This window comes from Stegodyphus dumicola, chromosome 1 (genome assembly GCF_044657685.1).
Source record: "Stegodyphus dumicola isolate Sdum_Otavi_A_Nest chromosome 1, ASM4465768v1".
Taxonomy (NCBI): Eukaryota; Metazoa; Arthropoda; class Arachnida; order Araneae; family Eresidae; genus Stegodyphus; species Stegodyphus dumicola.
In genome coordinates, this window is record NC_140768.1 from 288697107 (window position 1) to 288714565 (window position 17459).

General features: G+C 32.9%; 1 protein-coding gene and 1 long non-coding RNA gene across 4 annotated transcripts in view; one reads left to right on the forward strand and one right to left on the reverse strand.

Moving 5' to 3' along the window:
* Acn (apoptotic chromatin condensation inducer acinus) overlaps positions 1–17459 on the forward strand; it is a 108041-nt gene that overhangs the window by 39311 nt on the left and 51271 nt on the right. The gene's annotated exons all lie outside the window — the stretch shown is intronic.
* On the reverse strand, positions 8935–10369 carry LOC146999581 (uncharacterized). The gene is made up of 2 exons (XR_015038737.1): positions 9843–10369; positions 8935–9101 (listed from the first exon to the last, which is right to left on the reverse strand). It is a non-coding gene; the product is annotated as an uncharacterized LOC146999581 (long non-coding RNA).

A 17459-nucleotide genomic window follows, 5' to 3' on the forward strand; every position in this document is an offset into this window, starting at 1 on the left:
TGTGCAAAGAATGCTGAAAGTTTACTCACAATCTCATGCACATGAAAAATTTCAGGTGGTGGTTTACAAATGATCTTATTTAAAAAAGTAATAAGTAATCCTAAATTTTATCCCTGCCTGATCTTAAATCTTATTTAAAAAAGTAATAAGTAATCCTAAATTTTATCCCTGATCTTATTTAAAAAAGTAATAAGTAATCCTAAATTTTATCCCTGCCTAATCTTAAATCTTATTTAAAAAAGTAATAAGTAATCCTAAATTTTATCCCTGATCTTATTTAAAAAAGTAATAAGTAATCCTAAATTTTATCCCTGCCTAATCTTAAATCTTATTTAAAAAAGTAATAAGTAATCCTAAATTTTATCCCTGATCTTATTTAAAAAAGTAATAAGTAATCCTAAATTTTATCCCTGCCTAATCCTAAGTAAATCCTAAATTTTATCCCTGCCTAATCTACCTATAATTTAATGTTTGATTCATGAGTAGAAATGTGGCATTAAGTATGTTGAAAAAAAGAATTAAATAATAAAAGTGTTCTATTTAATGTTTTTTGGTAAAAAATAATAATTTTAATATTAATTAGAAGAATTAAATTTGATTTTAAAACTGCAAAAGTGATAGGTGTTTTTTCTGTATTTTTTCTATTTTGTTTAACACTTCAAAAAGAAATGACTGCTGTCCATCAAAAGCCTTCTGAACATATAGCTTTTTCATTTTTATACTATTTATTGGCTGTTGGGAGAAAAATTTATTCTGATTTGCAATTCTTAAATAAGTTTTAATGTATGTTTTGGATTTTAAAATTTATGTTAACTTGCAAGCTTGTCTTAAATGAATTTGTTTAATGCCAAGAAAGATTGTCTAAAATAACAGAATAATTACATGGTATATGTAGTGAATTTACGAACCTTGACTTCATTAATGAACAGTTTTGAATTTTATTATATTTGAGTGTTTTTAAATTTCTTCAAATTCAGCAGCTTTATTACTTAGAATTGATAGGAATGCTGTTCATAACTTTGGTGTTATATATTATTATTTTCCAGAAAATCGTATGTTCATAGTATCAATTAAATACCCTTGTAGAAAAACAGTGAGAGAGAGAAAAAAAGCTCCATTCTGGAAAGCTATAATCTGTGCTTTAATCATTTTTTAAAAAAGGCCTACCATGGGCAAATAGTTTAAAACTGCTGGATGCTGGTAGCTTCAAATCCCAGCAAATGAACTTTGAATCTCGACAAATGAGCTGGATGCAAGGGTCTCTCTCTCTTTTTTTTAATGTTTTCCCTTGTTTATGATGTGAATATGAACCAGTCTTCCTTTTCCCCTAGTATGTCAAATCACATAAGAATTATATATATATATATATATATATATATATATATATATATATATACAAACACACACATATTTCATTTATCAGAAGTTGTATGTTATATATTAGTGAATTTTCATGAAAATTCACTTGCAAATTTGAATTTCATTATCTCTAAATTTTTCAGGGAATTTAGCCTATTTTTGTATCAGATTTTCTTGATGTGAACTTCAAAAATTTCATATAAATTGAAAGTTAAAATTTCTTTTCTTTTTTTTTTTCCATCAAAGAAGAGAACTGATTTTTCTGAAATTTAACAAGAACCCAACTTTATTATTTGTTAATTTTTTAAAAGGGAATTTTAAATTTAACCAGTTTTTTTATTTAGCATGTTTTTCATCATATTTCTTCAATTCCCTGGGCTTCAGAAGTGTCATATAAATGAAATTTTAAATTTTCTTTTTATCGTGTTTGTTAAGAAATCTATTCTTTTGAAATTTTTAAAATTTTATTCAGAAAATACTAAATAATTTATTTCAACAGTAAAAAAGCAAAGTAAAAGTTTAACTGCTCTTTTTTACCCTCTCCCTCTCTAAAAAAAGGCAACATATAATAATCTCAAGTTTGTTTCTTTGAGAATTCCTTTAAATAAAGTGATTAGTTTTTATCAGTTACCCATTATAGTCTTTTTTTAACTGTGGATGGTTCAAGAACATTTCTTTTACAAGAATCTTGTCATGGATTTAATATGATACGTTTACAGGAAACAGTTGTATATATTTTGAACCTGAAGATTCAAAATAGTTAGAGACAATCATGAACAGTAATAATAAATGATTCTAAAACTTCCATTACATGTTTTAAACCAGTGATTTTAGAAATAATCTTGGATGTCTGCAGTGTGAAAATTTCTAATTTATAACATTTTTTATAAATTAATATTTTTATAACTAAGGAACTTTCTCAGGTGGTGAAAATAAAGCAAACCAAAAATTGATCATTAACTAGACTTCAGTGTATAAACCTGGTTCAAACTTTTAAGATTTTATAAATTCATAGTCTGAAATTTTTTAACTTGTAATATACATTATATATGTTTATAAGATTCTAGCTAAATTAAAGTTACTTTGTTGGCTAGATCTTTACTTGAACTGTGAAGCAACCATTCATTAAGATCAAACTGTATCAATGACAAGACATGAGAAGGGTGAAAAGACACTTTTCTTCATTTCAAGAAAGAATTTACAGATGGCACTCATGGTGCTTACAACTTAGACAATATTTTTGGCTGCAACTCAAAATAAACATATAAAATTAAAGCTAAGTTAAATAATCACCGAAGCTGCACAGAGATAATTAACATGAGTTGGCTTATATGCCCTACCACTGACACACACAAACAGGCATGTCCATAAAACATGTAGCGTATTCGGAAACTAAGTACCGTTTCATTCTAACGCTGCTGCAAGGCTGTGGTAGGCGTCCCACGCATACGCACTAGTCTTTCTTGTTCACTGACTTTCAATTGTCGTCATTTTGGTTGCTCTATGTTGTGTTTTCAGTTTGCTGTGCACATTCAAAATGTTTAAGACAATTAGTTCTCCTGCTGACTGTGAGATTTGTGCCGTGATTAAATTTTTGAACACGAGGAATGTTAAACCGGCTGAAATTTATCGTCAAGTGACAGAAGTTTATGGTGAATACGCGATAAGTGATGGAATGGTGAGAAAGTGGGTAAGAATGTTTAATGCAGGTTGAACAAATGTCCACGCCGAGGCTCGGAGTGGTCGGCCTTCTGTTGTCACCGATAATTTGGTAAGGAAAGTTGATGAAGCAATTCATGAGAACAGATGCTTCACAATGACAACTCTTTCATTTGTTTTTTTTTTTTTTTTTTTTTTTTTCATTCAGAGGCATTTCCACAAATTTCACATACTATTTTGTTTGAAATTGTGTCTGACTGCTTGAATTATTGCAAACTGTGTTCCCGATGGGTTCCAAAAATGCTCACTGATGTTCACAAAACAAAGCAACTTGGTAGTGCCCTGACATTTCTCACGTGGTACAGTGATCAGGAAGAAAACTTTTTAAACCAAATTGTGACAGGTGATGAAACTTGGGTGTGTCATTTCACACCAGAATCGAAACAACAATCGATGGAGTGGAGACGCACTCATTCTCCGAAAAAACAAAAGTTCAAAGTGACAATGTCATCACAAAAAATCATGTGCACTGTCTTCTGGGGTAGGAAAGGCATTTTGCTTACTGAATTTCTTCCCAGAGGTGAAACCATTAATGCGGCACGATATTGTGAGACTTTAACAAAACTAAGGCGTGCCATTCAAAACAAACGAAGAGGAATGCTCAGTAAAGGAATTGTGTTGCTCCATGGCAATGCTCGGCCCCATACTGCTGGTGTCACTCGATCGTTAATTCGACAGTTTCATTGGGAGCAGTTCGAGGCGTCGTCCGGCTATCACTTGTTCCTGCACATGAAGCGCGAGCTTGGTGGCAAGCGCTTTGGATCTGATGATGACACAAAAAATGCTGTGGAGTCATAGTTATCGAAACAGGTGGGAAGTTTCTTTGACGATGGTATACAAAAACTGGTCACCCGCTATGACAAGTGTTTGATCGTTGGCGGAAACTATGTTGAAAAATAGTTTAAGACATGTATTTTCATGTAAAAATAAAATTGAATTCGAAAAAATTGTTTTACTATTTTTTTTTTTTTTTTTTTTTTCCAAAACGGTACTTAGTTTCCGAATACGCCTCATAGTAGTTTTAGTTCTGTGAAACAATATGGCCAAACGGCAGAATACAGTCTGTCTGAAGCAACTCAAACCCCATCTCAAATAGTGTTTTTCTACTGTACTTTGCATATCACATGAAACTGAAGTATTATTTTGCCAGGAAATGGAAACAGAGAAGACGGAAAAGATATATAGCTGAACAAAACTGGTTAGTTTAAAATAAAATTTTATTAAGGGAAAAGCAATCCTATTTATACCAAAAGTTGGTGCATTTGCCCGACAACTCTTTTTGGAGGAATTATAGTAATGAAAATTTTAATATTGAATAATGAAATAATAACTATAATAATGAAATCCTAAAACTCAAATTGGCTTTATTCAGGCTGCTCAGAGAGAATCTGATGCTTTGGAATTGAGCCGAGGTTATTTAATTTTACCTCTTCCCCATCATCCTTTGGACTGTATGAATTTGAGTGTAAATCTTGATCTTATACAAAGGCTTGTTAAAAACGAAATGAGCAATTCGCAATTAAAATCCATTGCAATGGAAACTACTGGGATTCGCTATCCTCAAAATGAGTTGTTGCATGTCTATACTGACAGCTCTATGTTGGAAAGAGCGTGCACGGTGCTGGAGTAGGTATCCATAGCGAACATTTTAGTTTCTACTTACTAATGGATTCTCTTATTACTGTCTTTAAGGAGGAAATTGAAATCATTGCTGTGGCTATTCAACAACTGTTCAATCCATAGCCACTCTTTTGTAAAGGCAGTTATATTGCCAGATTCCAAAAGTGCGCTTTAAGCCCTTCTGAATAATAATAAAAAAAAGCTGATACATTGGCTAAGAGAGAAACTTTTATAATGCAAACATGTTAATTGAGCACTTTGTTTTCATGCGACTAAATTGTTTCTTTATCTGACTCTTAAGAACATTCTTAAGCAGGATATGATTCAATGTATAAGAGATGAGGATTCTGATGATGAAGATTCAATGTATAAGAGATGAGGATTCTGGAGAAAAAGAACTTTTATTCCCAGTTTGAATATTTCATTTCAGGAAGAGACGACTTTCATTCCTAGTTTTCAAGAAAGACAGCAGTACCTGTGTTTAAACGTCTGACTAGACGTGACTGCGAGACCACCTGTACGGAATTGGAGTGGTGGATTCCACAGACTTTGTTTTGTGTGACTGCAATAAGCCTATGATATTTGAACATTTAAATAATTGTTAAAATACTGGAGAGCCCATGAACTAATGGCTTAAATGCTTTTGTTTGGCATTTGTAAAATAAAATAAATAAAACTAAAATAACATTTCATACATGTTTTAATCTGCTAGAGAGGGGCAAAGGGGTGATCTGTCTGTGGGTACAGCATCTAGGGGAAGCCAAACTGATGTTACAAAATTTTAGAATTAAATATTTTCCATTCTTAGCAAACATGACTGGGCGTGAAATGTTCAGCTGTCTCCGGGTGCTGAAAACCCTAGCTACAACTCTGGTTTTAATTTGCTTATATCCTTTGAAAGAATGGTGTGACAGAAAAGTTATATGAGGATTATAGAAGATCTTCAAAAAGAAGCTTTTTTAAATCTTTTAAAGTGTACATATTAAAAAAAAAAAAAATAAAGGTTTTGTGCAAAATAATATGACTATAGAAACGTATGGAAAAAATAATCAAATAGTATATGTGACATCTAAATATTAAAATGTCAATCTGTTGCTTTTATTTATATCTTGAAGTATACTGTAGGTGTGTTTACTCTAAAATAATCTATAAATTCCATATGCCATTTAGGCCTGCACAAACCCTTTTGGTTGAGGGCGAAGCTAAGGATTTAGAAAAAGGGGGGGGGAAGAATACAAATAGGCCAGTATTTTTTATGTGGATTGTTATTATAAGGGAAAACGAATTTTAACAACTAACAATTTAATAAAATGGAGAGTTTTTATATCAATATTTACCCTCTTTTCAGTTTTAGATATTAATTTTTCATTGGAGATTCTTAAAACTGTTTTAACCATCAGCAATGCCTAATTGTAAAATGCTTTTATTGTGCTTTTTTGTGATATTTCTGTCATATTTGTTAACATGCATAAGTTAATCAAGAATAATCAATGCTCTTTCAGCAAAATCTTTAATTTTGTCAAATTTGTTTAATTTAAAAGTATTTTAAAGTACAAATTTCTTTATAGCTCAGCAATTATTTCAAATCATTATTATTCTGCTGTTCTAGATACTAAAGTTAAGCACATTTGGTACACTATTTGTTTATATTGAAAATGTAACATGGATTGTTGTCAGACTTAATTTGAAGTTTTGAAAATCACCAAATCTTTGTGAAAAGCCATTAATAAATACTTTGATAGTTTCAGTATATTTTGAAATAAAATTTTTTTGCTATCTTTAAAACTTTATAATTGGAAAGTGGTTTATCTTGTTTGTCAATAAATCTGTTTGGAATAACTAGTTTTAAACTTGAATCCATTCAAACTTTGTATCTTATTATGGACACGTTGAATTTTACCTTACAGAGTTTGCCTTAATATTTGAAGTAAAAGCAAAATCCCAAAACCAGTCATTGTCAGTTAATTCAAGAAATTCCACAATTTATTTTATTTTAAAAAATAAAATGGTATCATTTTTTAAATCCCATACTCACTGGAGAACTTTTTCTAAGCTAATACGGGAACTGAGCCATTGGATTATTTAATACTTTTGTACCTGGATTCAGTATCTCAAAGAAAACTATATAGATATTTATTTGTTTCAAACTCTTTAATCATATTAAATTTACAAGCTTAATATAAAATATATGTTCAACTTTAAGCACATTTTTACATAATGCCTGTTCATATATAACACAGTGAATAGCAATTAAATTTTGATTGAGATAATTTTCACAAATTTTATCCTGATTCTTTTAATGTGGCAACATTTTTCCTTGTTGAACCTGGAGTTCTGTGAGTTATCGCATTTACCATTTTGTTCCATGTTAGATTATATCTTCTGAGGCAATTTTGAACTTTTTCAAATATATCAGCACCTGTTATAGTTCAAGTTAATAACAGGTTAACATAAAGTTAAACCCTTTAAAAATTTCATTAAAAGGACCTTTGCAATAATTTTAAATTTAGGGGCAACTCATGCATAAAAAATAATAGTTGTGCGATGCCTATGTGATCATTACTTTTAATGAGAGCTATTGAGTACCATGCTATGGACTGTAACACTGTTAATAACTGGTCATTTAAATTATATCAATACATTATAACATATTTTTTATCTCTTTCCCGCATGCCTTCATCGTGTAACAGGAAGCTTACTTGACATGTATTCAGGAGGTCTGGAGTTCGAATCCCAGCAAGGGCATTGCACATTTTTCACGTCTCCAGCATCCCCAAACACTAATTGCTCTATAAGTGGTGCTCGAAATAAAAGGTAATAGACTGTGATTTGTCACCACGAGGATTTGCTGACTGTGTCCCTTAATCCCCAGTATCCATTTAAAAAGGGGAGTATATAAGGTATTTTCTCCCTCGTTCCTGCATGCCTTGGTGGTGTAATTAGAAGCATATGCGAAACATATTCAGGAGGTCCGGAGTTCGAATCCCGGTGAGGGCATTGCACATTTTTCACATCTCTATAATGACTCTACAACATTCAGTTTTTACATTGATTTTTCAAGACAAACCTGTGTTCTTAAATTTGTGTTTCAGATCAGCATATAGTTCGACAAGCTTCAGTTATACTTTCTCAATATAATCTTTATTAGAGGGCAGTTTGTTTATTTTTGTAAATATATAAAACAGCAAAACTTGCTTCTACACTAGCTTGTGGCTGTGTAGTTTCTAATGTGAATGCATATTGTTATCTAGGCAAATTTTGAATAGATTCATTAGCTATAGTTAGCTGTTGTGAGGGAAGTTATGTTAGCACCATATTCAGAATCTATTGAACTGTGTCAATACTCATATACTCTCCTGGAAAATTAGGCAAATAGCCGGATTATTTGAACGCTGAATACATGATTTTCCTATTCGGTTTTACATTTTTTTTTTTTAAATGAATGTAAAAATTTAAAAAAATTTTAAAACAATGTAAAAGATATTTTTATTGCAGCTGAGTTTGAGATGTTCGAACTCAAACTCCTGGTTAGCTGTACTAGTGTAACGATCACATGGTGCGAGAAACATGATGGCTTCGGGTATGTAGTTGCTTGCTTGTGTCACCATCTATTAGTACCAATGAGAAGTGAGCAGGGCACGAGTTTCACATGCCCTTGAAGATAGTAATGACTTTGGGACTCGATTCTAAGTATGATTAATGTGAATTGAGTTTTCTACCTCTAGCGCAAAAGAGCTCCCGTGCGCTATGTTCAAGAATTCCTACTCTCAAATTTTCGAGTGTTGAGTTGCTCTCGAGATCGCTACACTAATTTGGAATCAGGGTCATTCTATTGTTATTGGACATTTTCACATCTGTGACATCATTTTTAATCACTTTAGTGCTCACTGCCTTGCTGTGATTTTATGTTCGCTTCAAATTCTACCTTATGTACCTTTAGGCGCCACTTTGTAATGGTAGAAACAAGATTTTTCCTTCCAGTTAGGAATCGTGTTTTCTCTTTTGGAGAATTACTGCCATTTTAGACTGGAAGGTTCATCAGCTAGTATCAGAAGTTAAAATAATTTATTCTTGAACATTCCGAGGGATTAAGCATTAAGGGGTGACAATACAAGCAAGGTCCTCTTAAAGGCGGAGTACTTGTTAATGAAGATGGAACGATGGTTTACGTTCTATGAAATTCTATCTTGATTTCAACAAAACTAGAAGTTACAAAATAGTACACAAGTTGAAAAATTCAATTTTTTTAAAATTTATTTACTTGAAGAGCCATGAAAAGAAAAAGAGAGTAGACTATTTTAAAATATGGTGATTCTTGCTTGAGAGTTGTGCAGAATTGCGCAGTGGGATGTTGTTAACCCAGGCTTGATTTAGAAAGATGGTATCAAAGTTTCTTAAGTATCCTGTAAGAAAGTATTTTTACTCATCATGGATGGTATAACATGCATTTCATAATATAGAATTTCTTCTACAACTTTGAAATATGTAAAAATTCTTAATGTTAAATGTATCTGTCAAAGCAGTTTAAATTCTAAATGTGTTTAGGAACAATTTTTAATGTAAATCTTAATTGTAGCCGAAGCACAATGGAGCCCTAAATACGATACGTTTCGGTGCTACTACTTTTCATGAAACTAAGGAAGCCTCAGTTTCAGCAAAAAATTATTTTGATTTTGTAACATTTTATTTTGTATTATAGGTAAATCTTGGAAATTCTTACTAACTTCTGAACATATACTTTATTTTGAATGGAAAAAGAATCCATAAATGAGAACGTTTAAGGGGAAAATAAAAAAAGCAAGCCCCCTTGAAACCTTATCATTTAAGAATGCGATAAATTGAAGAAATCTTGTAAAGGAACGGGTAAACATCTCATGATCATCCTAGTCGTGTTATCATATCGTCAGTCTCAGTTATCCTTAATTTAGAATAGAACGGTTGAGCGGACTCGGCATTTATGTTTCTAAATGTTCTCCAAGCAGAAACGCCTTAACATAGTGAAATAGTAGTATAAATAACTCGCATATCTAATACTAGAGATTTATCTTAGAAAAAAGCACCTGCAGATCTTACGTACAAAGTAACCAACTTTATGGTCTGAAAATGGTTACTTATACACAATTTTATGTTTACTGTCAACTTACAAACCAACCCTCGGACTCTGTGAGTTGCCTCTTCTTCCAGTATTCGCCTTGACAGCTATAATTCGGGGTCGTGGTCGGGCAATGTTTGGTTCCTCCCTATTTTCATACGTACACTTTTAGTTAAAATTTTCTTTCCATACTGTGAGAGCTTATTGTTGCTTTCTATCTATTTTTATTACAAATTCTTTAGCCCTTTTTAGTCCAAAGGGATTTGAATCCCGAAGGACTATTAGTTTCGTTTCGGCATTTTGCGTCGGACTCATAAATGTCGGTTCACTTTTCAAACTGTTGCCACAAAATGTTAAAGTCCTGCATTATATTTGAAGAAATTAAATAATGAAAAATCTGCATAAATGTATGTATATTTCTCGTATTTTGATAAAACAACGGTACATAGAGTCATCGAATTTTGAATAACGTAATCCTCCAACGAATATGAGCATGTGGAAGACCAAATTTGAAATTTGAAATTTGTTTTATGATCGATTTCCTATTTTTTAAAACTTTGACGAATTTTTGATTAACAAACTCAAGGATTTCAAAGCGAGCAATGGCAACGTTGTGCAGAAAAAACATTTTTTATCTCCAGCGCGTGAGTCTGTATCCGAAATTCTAAAGATGCTCGTTTTAAAACTATTTTGCGATATTGCTGTTGCACTGGATTTTATGGTTTAAGTGCGAGGAACATGATATTTAATAAAGAAAGGTAACACACAAAATGTTAAAAAAACGCCCCTTTGGACGTAATTTAAAATCTGAAACATTTCAGATTTTGTTTTCATTTTTTATTTTATTGGTGTGCTAGGAAAAGAAAGCTTTGTATTTCTACCATATCTTGAAATAGTACTCTATATTTTTAGCAGGAATCCACAAAAACCCGGTTCTTCTTAATTTTGGAATTCTTAACTTCGGAACTTCCTAATTTTTCAGTGAAACTCTAATTTCATCCAGAGCCCTAAGCTTCGAACAGAATAGGATCCAGCATTTTATTTTGTGGGGCTTGTGTTATGCTTCATGTAAAGCAATATTACAATGTATCGGAATTCAGTTGGGAGAAAAACGTAGCCTACTAGGACTGCGGACTATCGCACCTTGCATTTGTTTCTTAAGTTCATCCGGTAAATATTATGATAATTTTCAAAGTATGGATCCAGGATGACCTGCCAAAGCGATGTGCGGGATCACAAAGGGTCCCCACGCACAAAGTATTCGCACGTACGATGCGCGAGTGGTCAGCAGCGCTATGGGCGAAAGTCAAGGCGTCAGTAAGGCGCACATGGCTAGCTTCTTTTGACTCTACAGGACAGCGATCAGTGCCTACAGCAGTGAATCGAACAACGCTTTACACGCATCTGTGGTGTAAGTTTAATATTTCCGACAAATAAAGCTTATGCTTACAGCATCATGATGCTCGTATTCGTGTGTGAAGGTGCCAATGAAATTGAGGGTGTAAACTAGCATCCTTAATCGTCATACCGACTCAGTACAGGCTTAGATTGATGCTAGGAGGTGCACCATTGGATAAACATTAATTCCTTACAGAGCACGTATTTGGTATTTTATCCAGTCGCCGTTACATGTATAGGGTTGTGATTCCTGTGGCTGTGGTCTTTGTTGCCACACCTTTCAACAGAGCAGCACGAAACCGCATGATGCATATGCTGTCACAAGGTTTCTAAGATATCGTATTTTACTGATCTTGCTCTGGCTGACGTTTCCTCAATACATAGGGTGTTTAACTGCTGGTTTGGCTGTTGCCGAGAGGCTAGCATGAAAACATTTGCCAATCATTGCAAAGGAAACTGGCATGGAATTGAAGTCACTTGGACTGCAATATTCCAAAATGCTATCCAGAGTCTGTTCTACTTTATCCTAGCTGTACAGCGGATGTATATAATTAGGATATTTATTTCTGTATGTTCTGTTCCTCAAAATTATTTGAAATTTGATTTCCCATCGTATTGTGTTTCTAAACTAAACATGATTTTGCAACTGTTTTTCTTCATTGTGTAGCAATTTTAATAGCCAGCAGTGTAGTACGTAGGCGTGTTTCCATTTTGAAAATAATACATTAATATAACTTTATATTTGTAAGATTCAGAAGAAATGGTTTGTTTTTAGCCTAGGCTCTATCTTTTCTGATCAGGCATTAAGGCAGTATGCCGTTATTTAAAATTTGTGTTACTATAATTTCATGCATTAAATACTGGTGTGCTAAAGTTGGACTTCAGTCAGTTTTGAGTTCCTATAAAATGGCATTACTATCCAGCGCGAAATCTTCCCGGGAACCGGTTTATCATATTTCAATGTTGGCAGCTATGTTGTCTTCAGGAACCCCAGAACGAATATACGGATAAGTTAGAATCAACACTCCAACAGGTGGACGGCCATGTACGATAACAGTCTCCAACAGCCATGTACGGTATGGATGGAGATACTGAGTGTAATGATACTGAAATTCTGTCTAACTAACTGGAGTATGTTTATGTATCTGGCATCGTAGAAAACAGAAATCTGCGAAGATGGAGGTACATCAAAAAGCTCTTGCTTTCGAGGCTTTTTGATGTACCTCCATGCTCGAAAGCAAGAATAGCTGTGAGAGTAGCTTCAGCTTCTTCCTGTTTCATAGGATACTTTTGTTATGGATCCGAAAATAGTAAAAACAGCCCAAATGAAGATGCAGGTCGCCGTTTAATCGCACTTAAAAAGGATATGTTGATTAAATTCAAAACCATTCTACTAGCAACTCGAAGTGGAATCGATATTGATCGAGTTTTATCGCCAGATTATGCATCTGAACAGTGTTGCGACTCAGCGGTTTTAGCGATTTCACTGTTTTATTTGTGTAACATGATCTAGGTAATAACAGAACATCCGGATGAAGGACTTGTAACAGCCAAGCTACTTCTTACCATCTGTGGCCATTAATAATGCAAAAATTTCCAGACCACAGTAAAACGGGTTGCAAACTGAAAACTGCATTTCCGAAGATAATTCTGCCATTTATCATAAGTCAACGGAAATCGTTGACACCAGTTGCAAGCATTACAGGCCGATTTGATCGAAGTAGGATGTACGGTGTACTCAGTAGTCATAATGGGTGAGTTATATTTCCAAGCCCCGATAAGTTGCGCTATAGATATGTAAAATTGAACTAGCTGTCCAACTAGTCTATATTTAAGATACAATAACAAGCCGAACAAATATTAATTTAGAAGTCAAACAGCAAAAATCAGCGTCAAATTTTCACAGGACTAGTTTCGATGGTGTTACGGAACCATCATCCTCCGCTGCAAAAGCGCAAATGAACGAGATAAGATATAATGATCTCGTTCATAGGCATAGATATAATCTTATCTCGTTCATTTGCGCTTTTTGCAGCGGAGGATGATGCTTCGAAAAAAACCATCGAAACTAGTCCTAAATATAACGCTGTTTTTTGTTGTTTGACTTCTAACTAATAGTCTATATTTATTGTCGAATGCCACAAGGCATCGATACTTGAGAGTTTTTCATGGGAACCGAAACACTCTTGGAATCCTTTCTATTATCCTTATGGTATCACAATACTTCACTGCATTTTTGCGAATATTATGTCCCCCCCCCCACAGTATACCCACAACATTGTAAGGATGTAGGATAAAGCCGAAGAGGCTGAGTATAATGATATAGAAATTCTGTCTAGCTAACTGGAGCATGTTTATGTATCTGTCATCTTATATTGTTTCTCAGTCTATTGTACGTCAGTGTCTATTTTGCGCCGGCTAGTCAGTTATATCTGATTCTGCGAGTATGATACAGGACATAATTTTTTCACCTTTTAACTCCTCTAACCGAAATAATTATCTCAGTGCTGTTGAGTCGCAATAATTTTCTTTCTTTCTCATATGCTTCATATATACGTATTTTCATCATAGATAATTTTTGCTCTATATGTCTTATTTTTTTAGAAGAGTATATATGTGTGCCTAAAATGTTAAAAAATAATTTGCCGCTTTAAATGAATTTAAAAATTTAAATTGAAAAAAATGAATAACAGTAATGGAACAAATTTACGACCCCAAACTAAACGAATAATAATAATAAAAAAAAAAAAAAAATTGGTGTTTGATTGGCGTGACTGTAATTATTTGAATTATAAGACGATAAAAAGCACTGTTATATTGCTTATCACTTATACTGGAGAAATTTATTAGACTAATAACGTTTTAAGAGGTTTCTTTCACCCTTCCCCACGTTAAAGTGAAATTCAAGTATAATGTGATGTGTTTATATTTTGTTTTACTTACATCTGTGTGCAGTAGTAGCTGTAACCGTCTGTTTAACTGCAGGTTGGTAGAGTCGCTGGAAATTGCAGTAATTCAGGTAGATTTTATTTTTTTATACCTAATTTAGATGTTATTATTATCTTATTCATATTTTAGCCTCATTTTCGAATAGAAATGTGTTTATGTATTTTTCATAAGAAATTAATAGTGATAAAAGGATGCATGTCCTGCGATTACCCGGTGTGCCTGGTTCTGAAAGTTAGGAATTATGCATTCAAAGTATGAATCGTTTTGGTCTACTTTATTTTAAAGGCATGCTATTATGTGCAGTTCGATCTTTCGCGTATTGTTTTATGCTGCCCAAAATTAGTCAGAAATCCGAAAAATCAGTTTGAATAACAGTTTTTGATGTTACACGCATTTTAGACAATAGTAGATTAAAAAGATTCACCAAGTCTAAATTACTTTAAATTCGCTTTTGCTCTTTACTGCTGTATGTTAATTCGTTGATATTGTACCTCGTAATTCATTTATACGTGACTGTGCTAGTGATGATGAAGAGGAGGCAGTTCTACAAGAGTATTTTATGATTTTTTTAGTAATGAACGAAATTGATACTTGAGAAATGACTGGAATATTGTAATAAAGAAATAAAAATTTACTATGATTTCATAAGGCTTTTACATACGAAAATTGATGCCTGTTTCTGCAAACACTAAGAGACGTGAACTTTTTAAATGTATAAGTTTAAATTTTTTATTAAAATGTCTTATGGCAAAAATTTCTGGTAACCTTGTTTACTGTAGTTTTTAAATATTTATAGAGAAATTAAAGTGTTTATATGGAGAAATTGATAAAATGTCGTGAGATTGCAAATTTAGATTTTGAGTCATTTGACATGATCACAAAAAATAAAAGCAGTAGTAAATTTGTGTTTGCTGTTATTAGATTGGCAGAGTTAACAGTAAACAGTACTTACATCATTGTTCATTTTTAATTTCAGCTGCGTACGCATTTTTACTTTATATACATCTTCAGCAATATTATATATCTTACATAAAGATATTGACATTTATGCAAATTGTAGGTTTTCTTGCATTGGTACCAAATATGTTAAGAAGATAATTGTGTTGGTATATGCTTCAGCAGTATGCTTTCTTTAAAACTTCAATTTAAAATTTGTTGAAATATCAAATCATCTATTGATATAGTTAAGTTATAGTTAAATTGATATAGTTAGCTTTGAAAATTATAATCCCCTCCAGTAAATGATATTATCAACTTGGATCAATGCAATTCGTTTTATTTGCTCATTTCTGTATTTGTTTTGTTTTATTTCTTATTTGCATTTTACGACTATTTTATATACAGTCAAAAGTCGTTAATGCGGACACCCATAATCTGGAATGATCTATAATCCGGACCTCAAAGCTACAAACTTTCTGCGCATGCGTCAACGCATGATACGTTCACGCGTGTGCGCATGCGCATAATATGTTTACGCATGCGTGTTTAATGTATAACGGACAGTATAAGCTAAGCTAAAATTATCTAATTATCTATTTCAGTTAATGTTGCAGATTGTGTTCTTCCTTAATCTTCAAATTGGATCCGGCTTATTATTTTTTGCAGACTGTTAGAGCAATTTTATAAAAGTAAGCGTGAACTTTCGATTATGTCAAAAAGAATTTCTGATTCTGGAGCTGCCAAAGGATCTACAAAGCGAAAGCATGCTTCGATGTCCATCAAACAAAAAGTGGAATTGCTGCAAAAAATGGATAAAGGTATATCCTTTGTTTCTCTAACTATTCCAAAGTCTGTTTATCAATTTCACGCTGCTCTGCCGGGGGGGGGGGACGTTGCGGCGCGCAATGAACTGGAAGTTGATCTGTCAGCACTATCCTTATCTTCAGGGCTGATGTTTTTATTTTATTCAGCTTATAATTCCTTACTCAATGTAGTATTTCATCTCGATGTATTCTGTCTTTGATATGATTTAAATCTAATTCCTCGTCATTATAAATATCACGACGTCAAATAGTTTTCTGGTTGCAATTTTCTAATTTCGACTATGTGTAATGTATGCTTTACGCATGCGTGCGTTGAAAGAAATGTTTAATAAAGTAAGCAAATAAATATAAAGCTTTTTTTTTTTTTTTTTTTGTAAATTTTGATACCCTTTAGATCATAATTGCTCTTTATTTCGTAAATTATGGTTTCATATTTTTAATTTTATAATTTCTGCATGCCATCTTACCAGATTTAAACTGATTATCGATAATCCGGAATCGCCAAAGTCCCGACAAGTCCGGATTAAAGACTTTTGACTGTACTGTAATAATCAGCTTGCTGTAAAGGCACACACATTATTTAAATTAAAAATGAAAAACTTATTTGTTTTCATATGATTTTTTAAATACAGTCAAAAGTCATTAATCCGGGCTCGTTGGGACTTCGGCGATTCTGGATTATAGATCATCAGTTTAAATCTGGTAAGATGGCATGCAGAAATTAAAAATATGAAACCGTAATTTATGAAATAAAGAGCAATTATGATCTAAAGGGTATCAAAATTTACAAAAAAAAAAAAGCTTAATATTTATTTTTTTACTTTATTAAACATTTCTTTCAACGCGCACATGCCTAAAGCATACATTACGCACAGTCGAAATTAGAAAATTGCAACCAGAAAACTATTTGGTGTGTACTCGTGATATTTATAATGACGAGGAATTTGATTTAAATCATATCAAAGACGGAATACATGGAGATTAAATACTACATTTAGTAAGGAATTATAAGCTGAATAAAATAAAAACATCTGCCCTGAAGATACGGATAGTGCTGACAGATCAACTTCCAGTTCATTGCGCGCCGGGACGTCCCCCGCCCCTGCAGAGCAGCATGAAATTGATAAACAGACTTCGGAATGGTTAGAGAAACAAAGGATATGCCTTTATCCATTTTTTGCAGCAATTCCACTTTTTGTTTGATGGACATTGAAACGTACTTTCGCTTTGTAGATCCTTTACATATTAGTAAATATATATCGGAAATTCTATTTGACATAATCGAAAGTTCAAGCGTACTTTTATAAAATTGCTCTAACAGTCTGCAAAAAATAATAAGCTGGATCCAATTCGAAGATTAAGGAACAACACAATCATCAACATTAACTGAAATAGATAATTAGATAATTTTAGCTTATACCGTCCGTTATACATTAAACGCGCACGCAAAAACGTATTCTGCGCTTGCGCACATGCATATGCGCAGTCGTAAAGGTATTGCGCGCATGCGCAGAAAGATTTCAGCTTTGAGGTCCGAATAAACGACTTTTGACTGTATA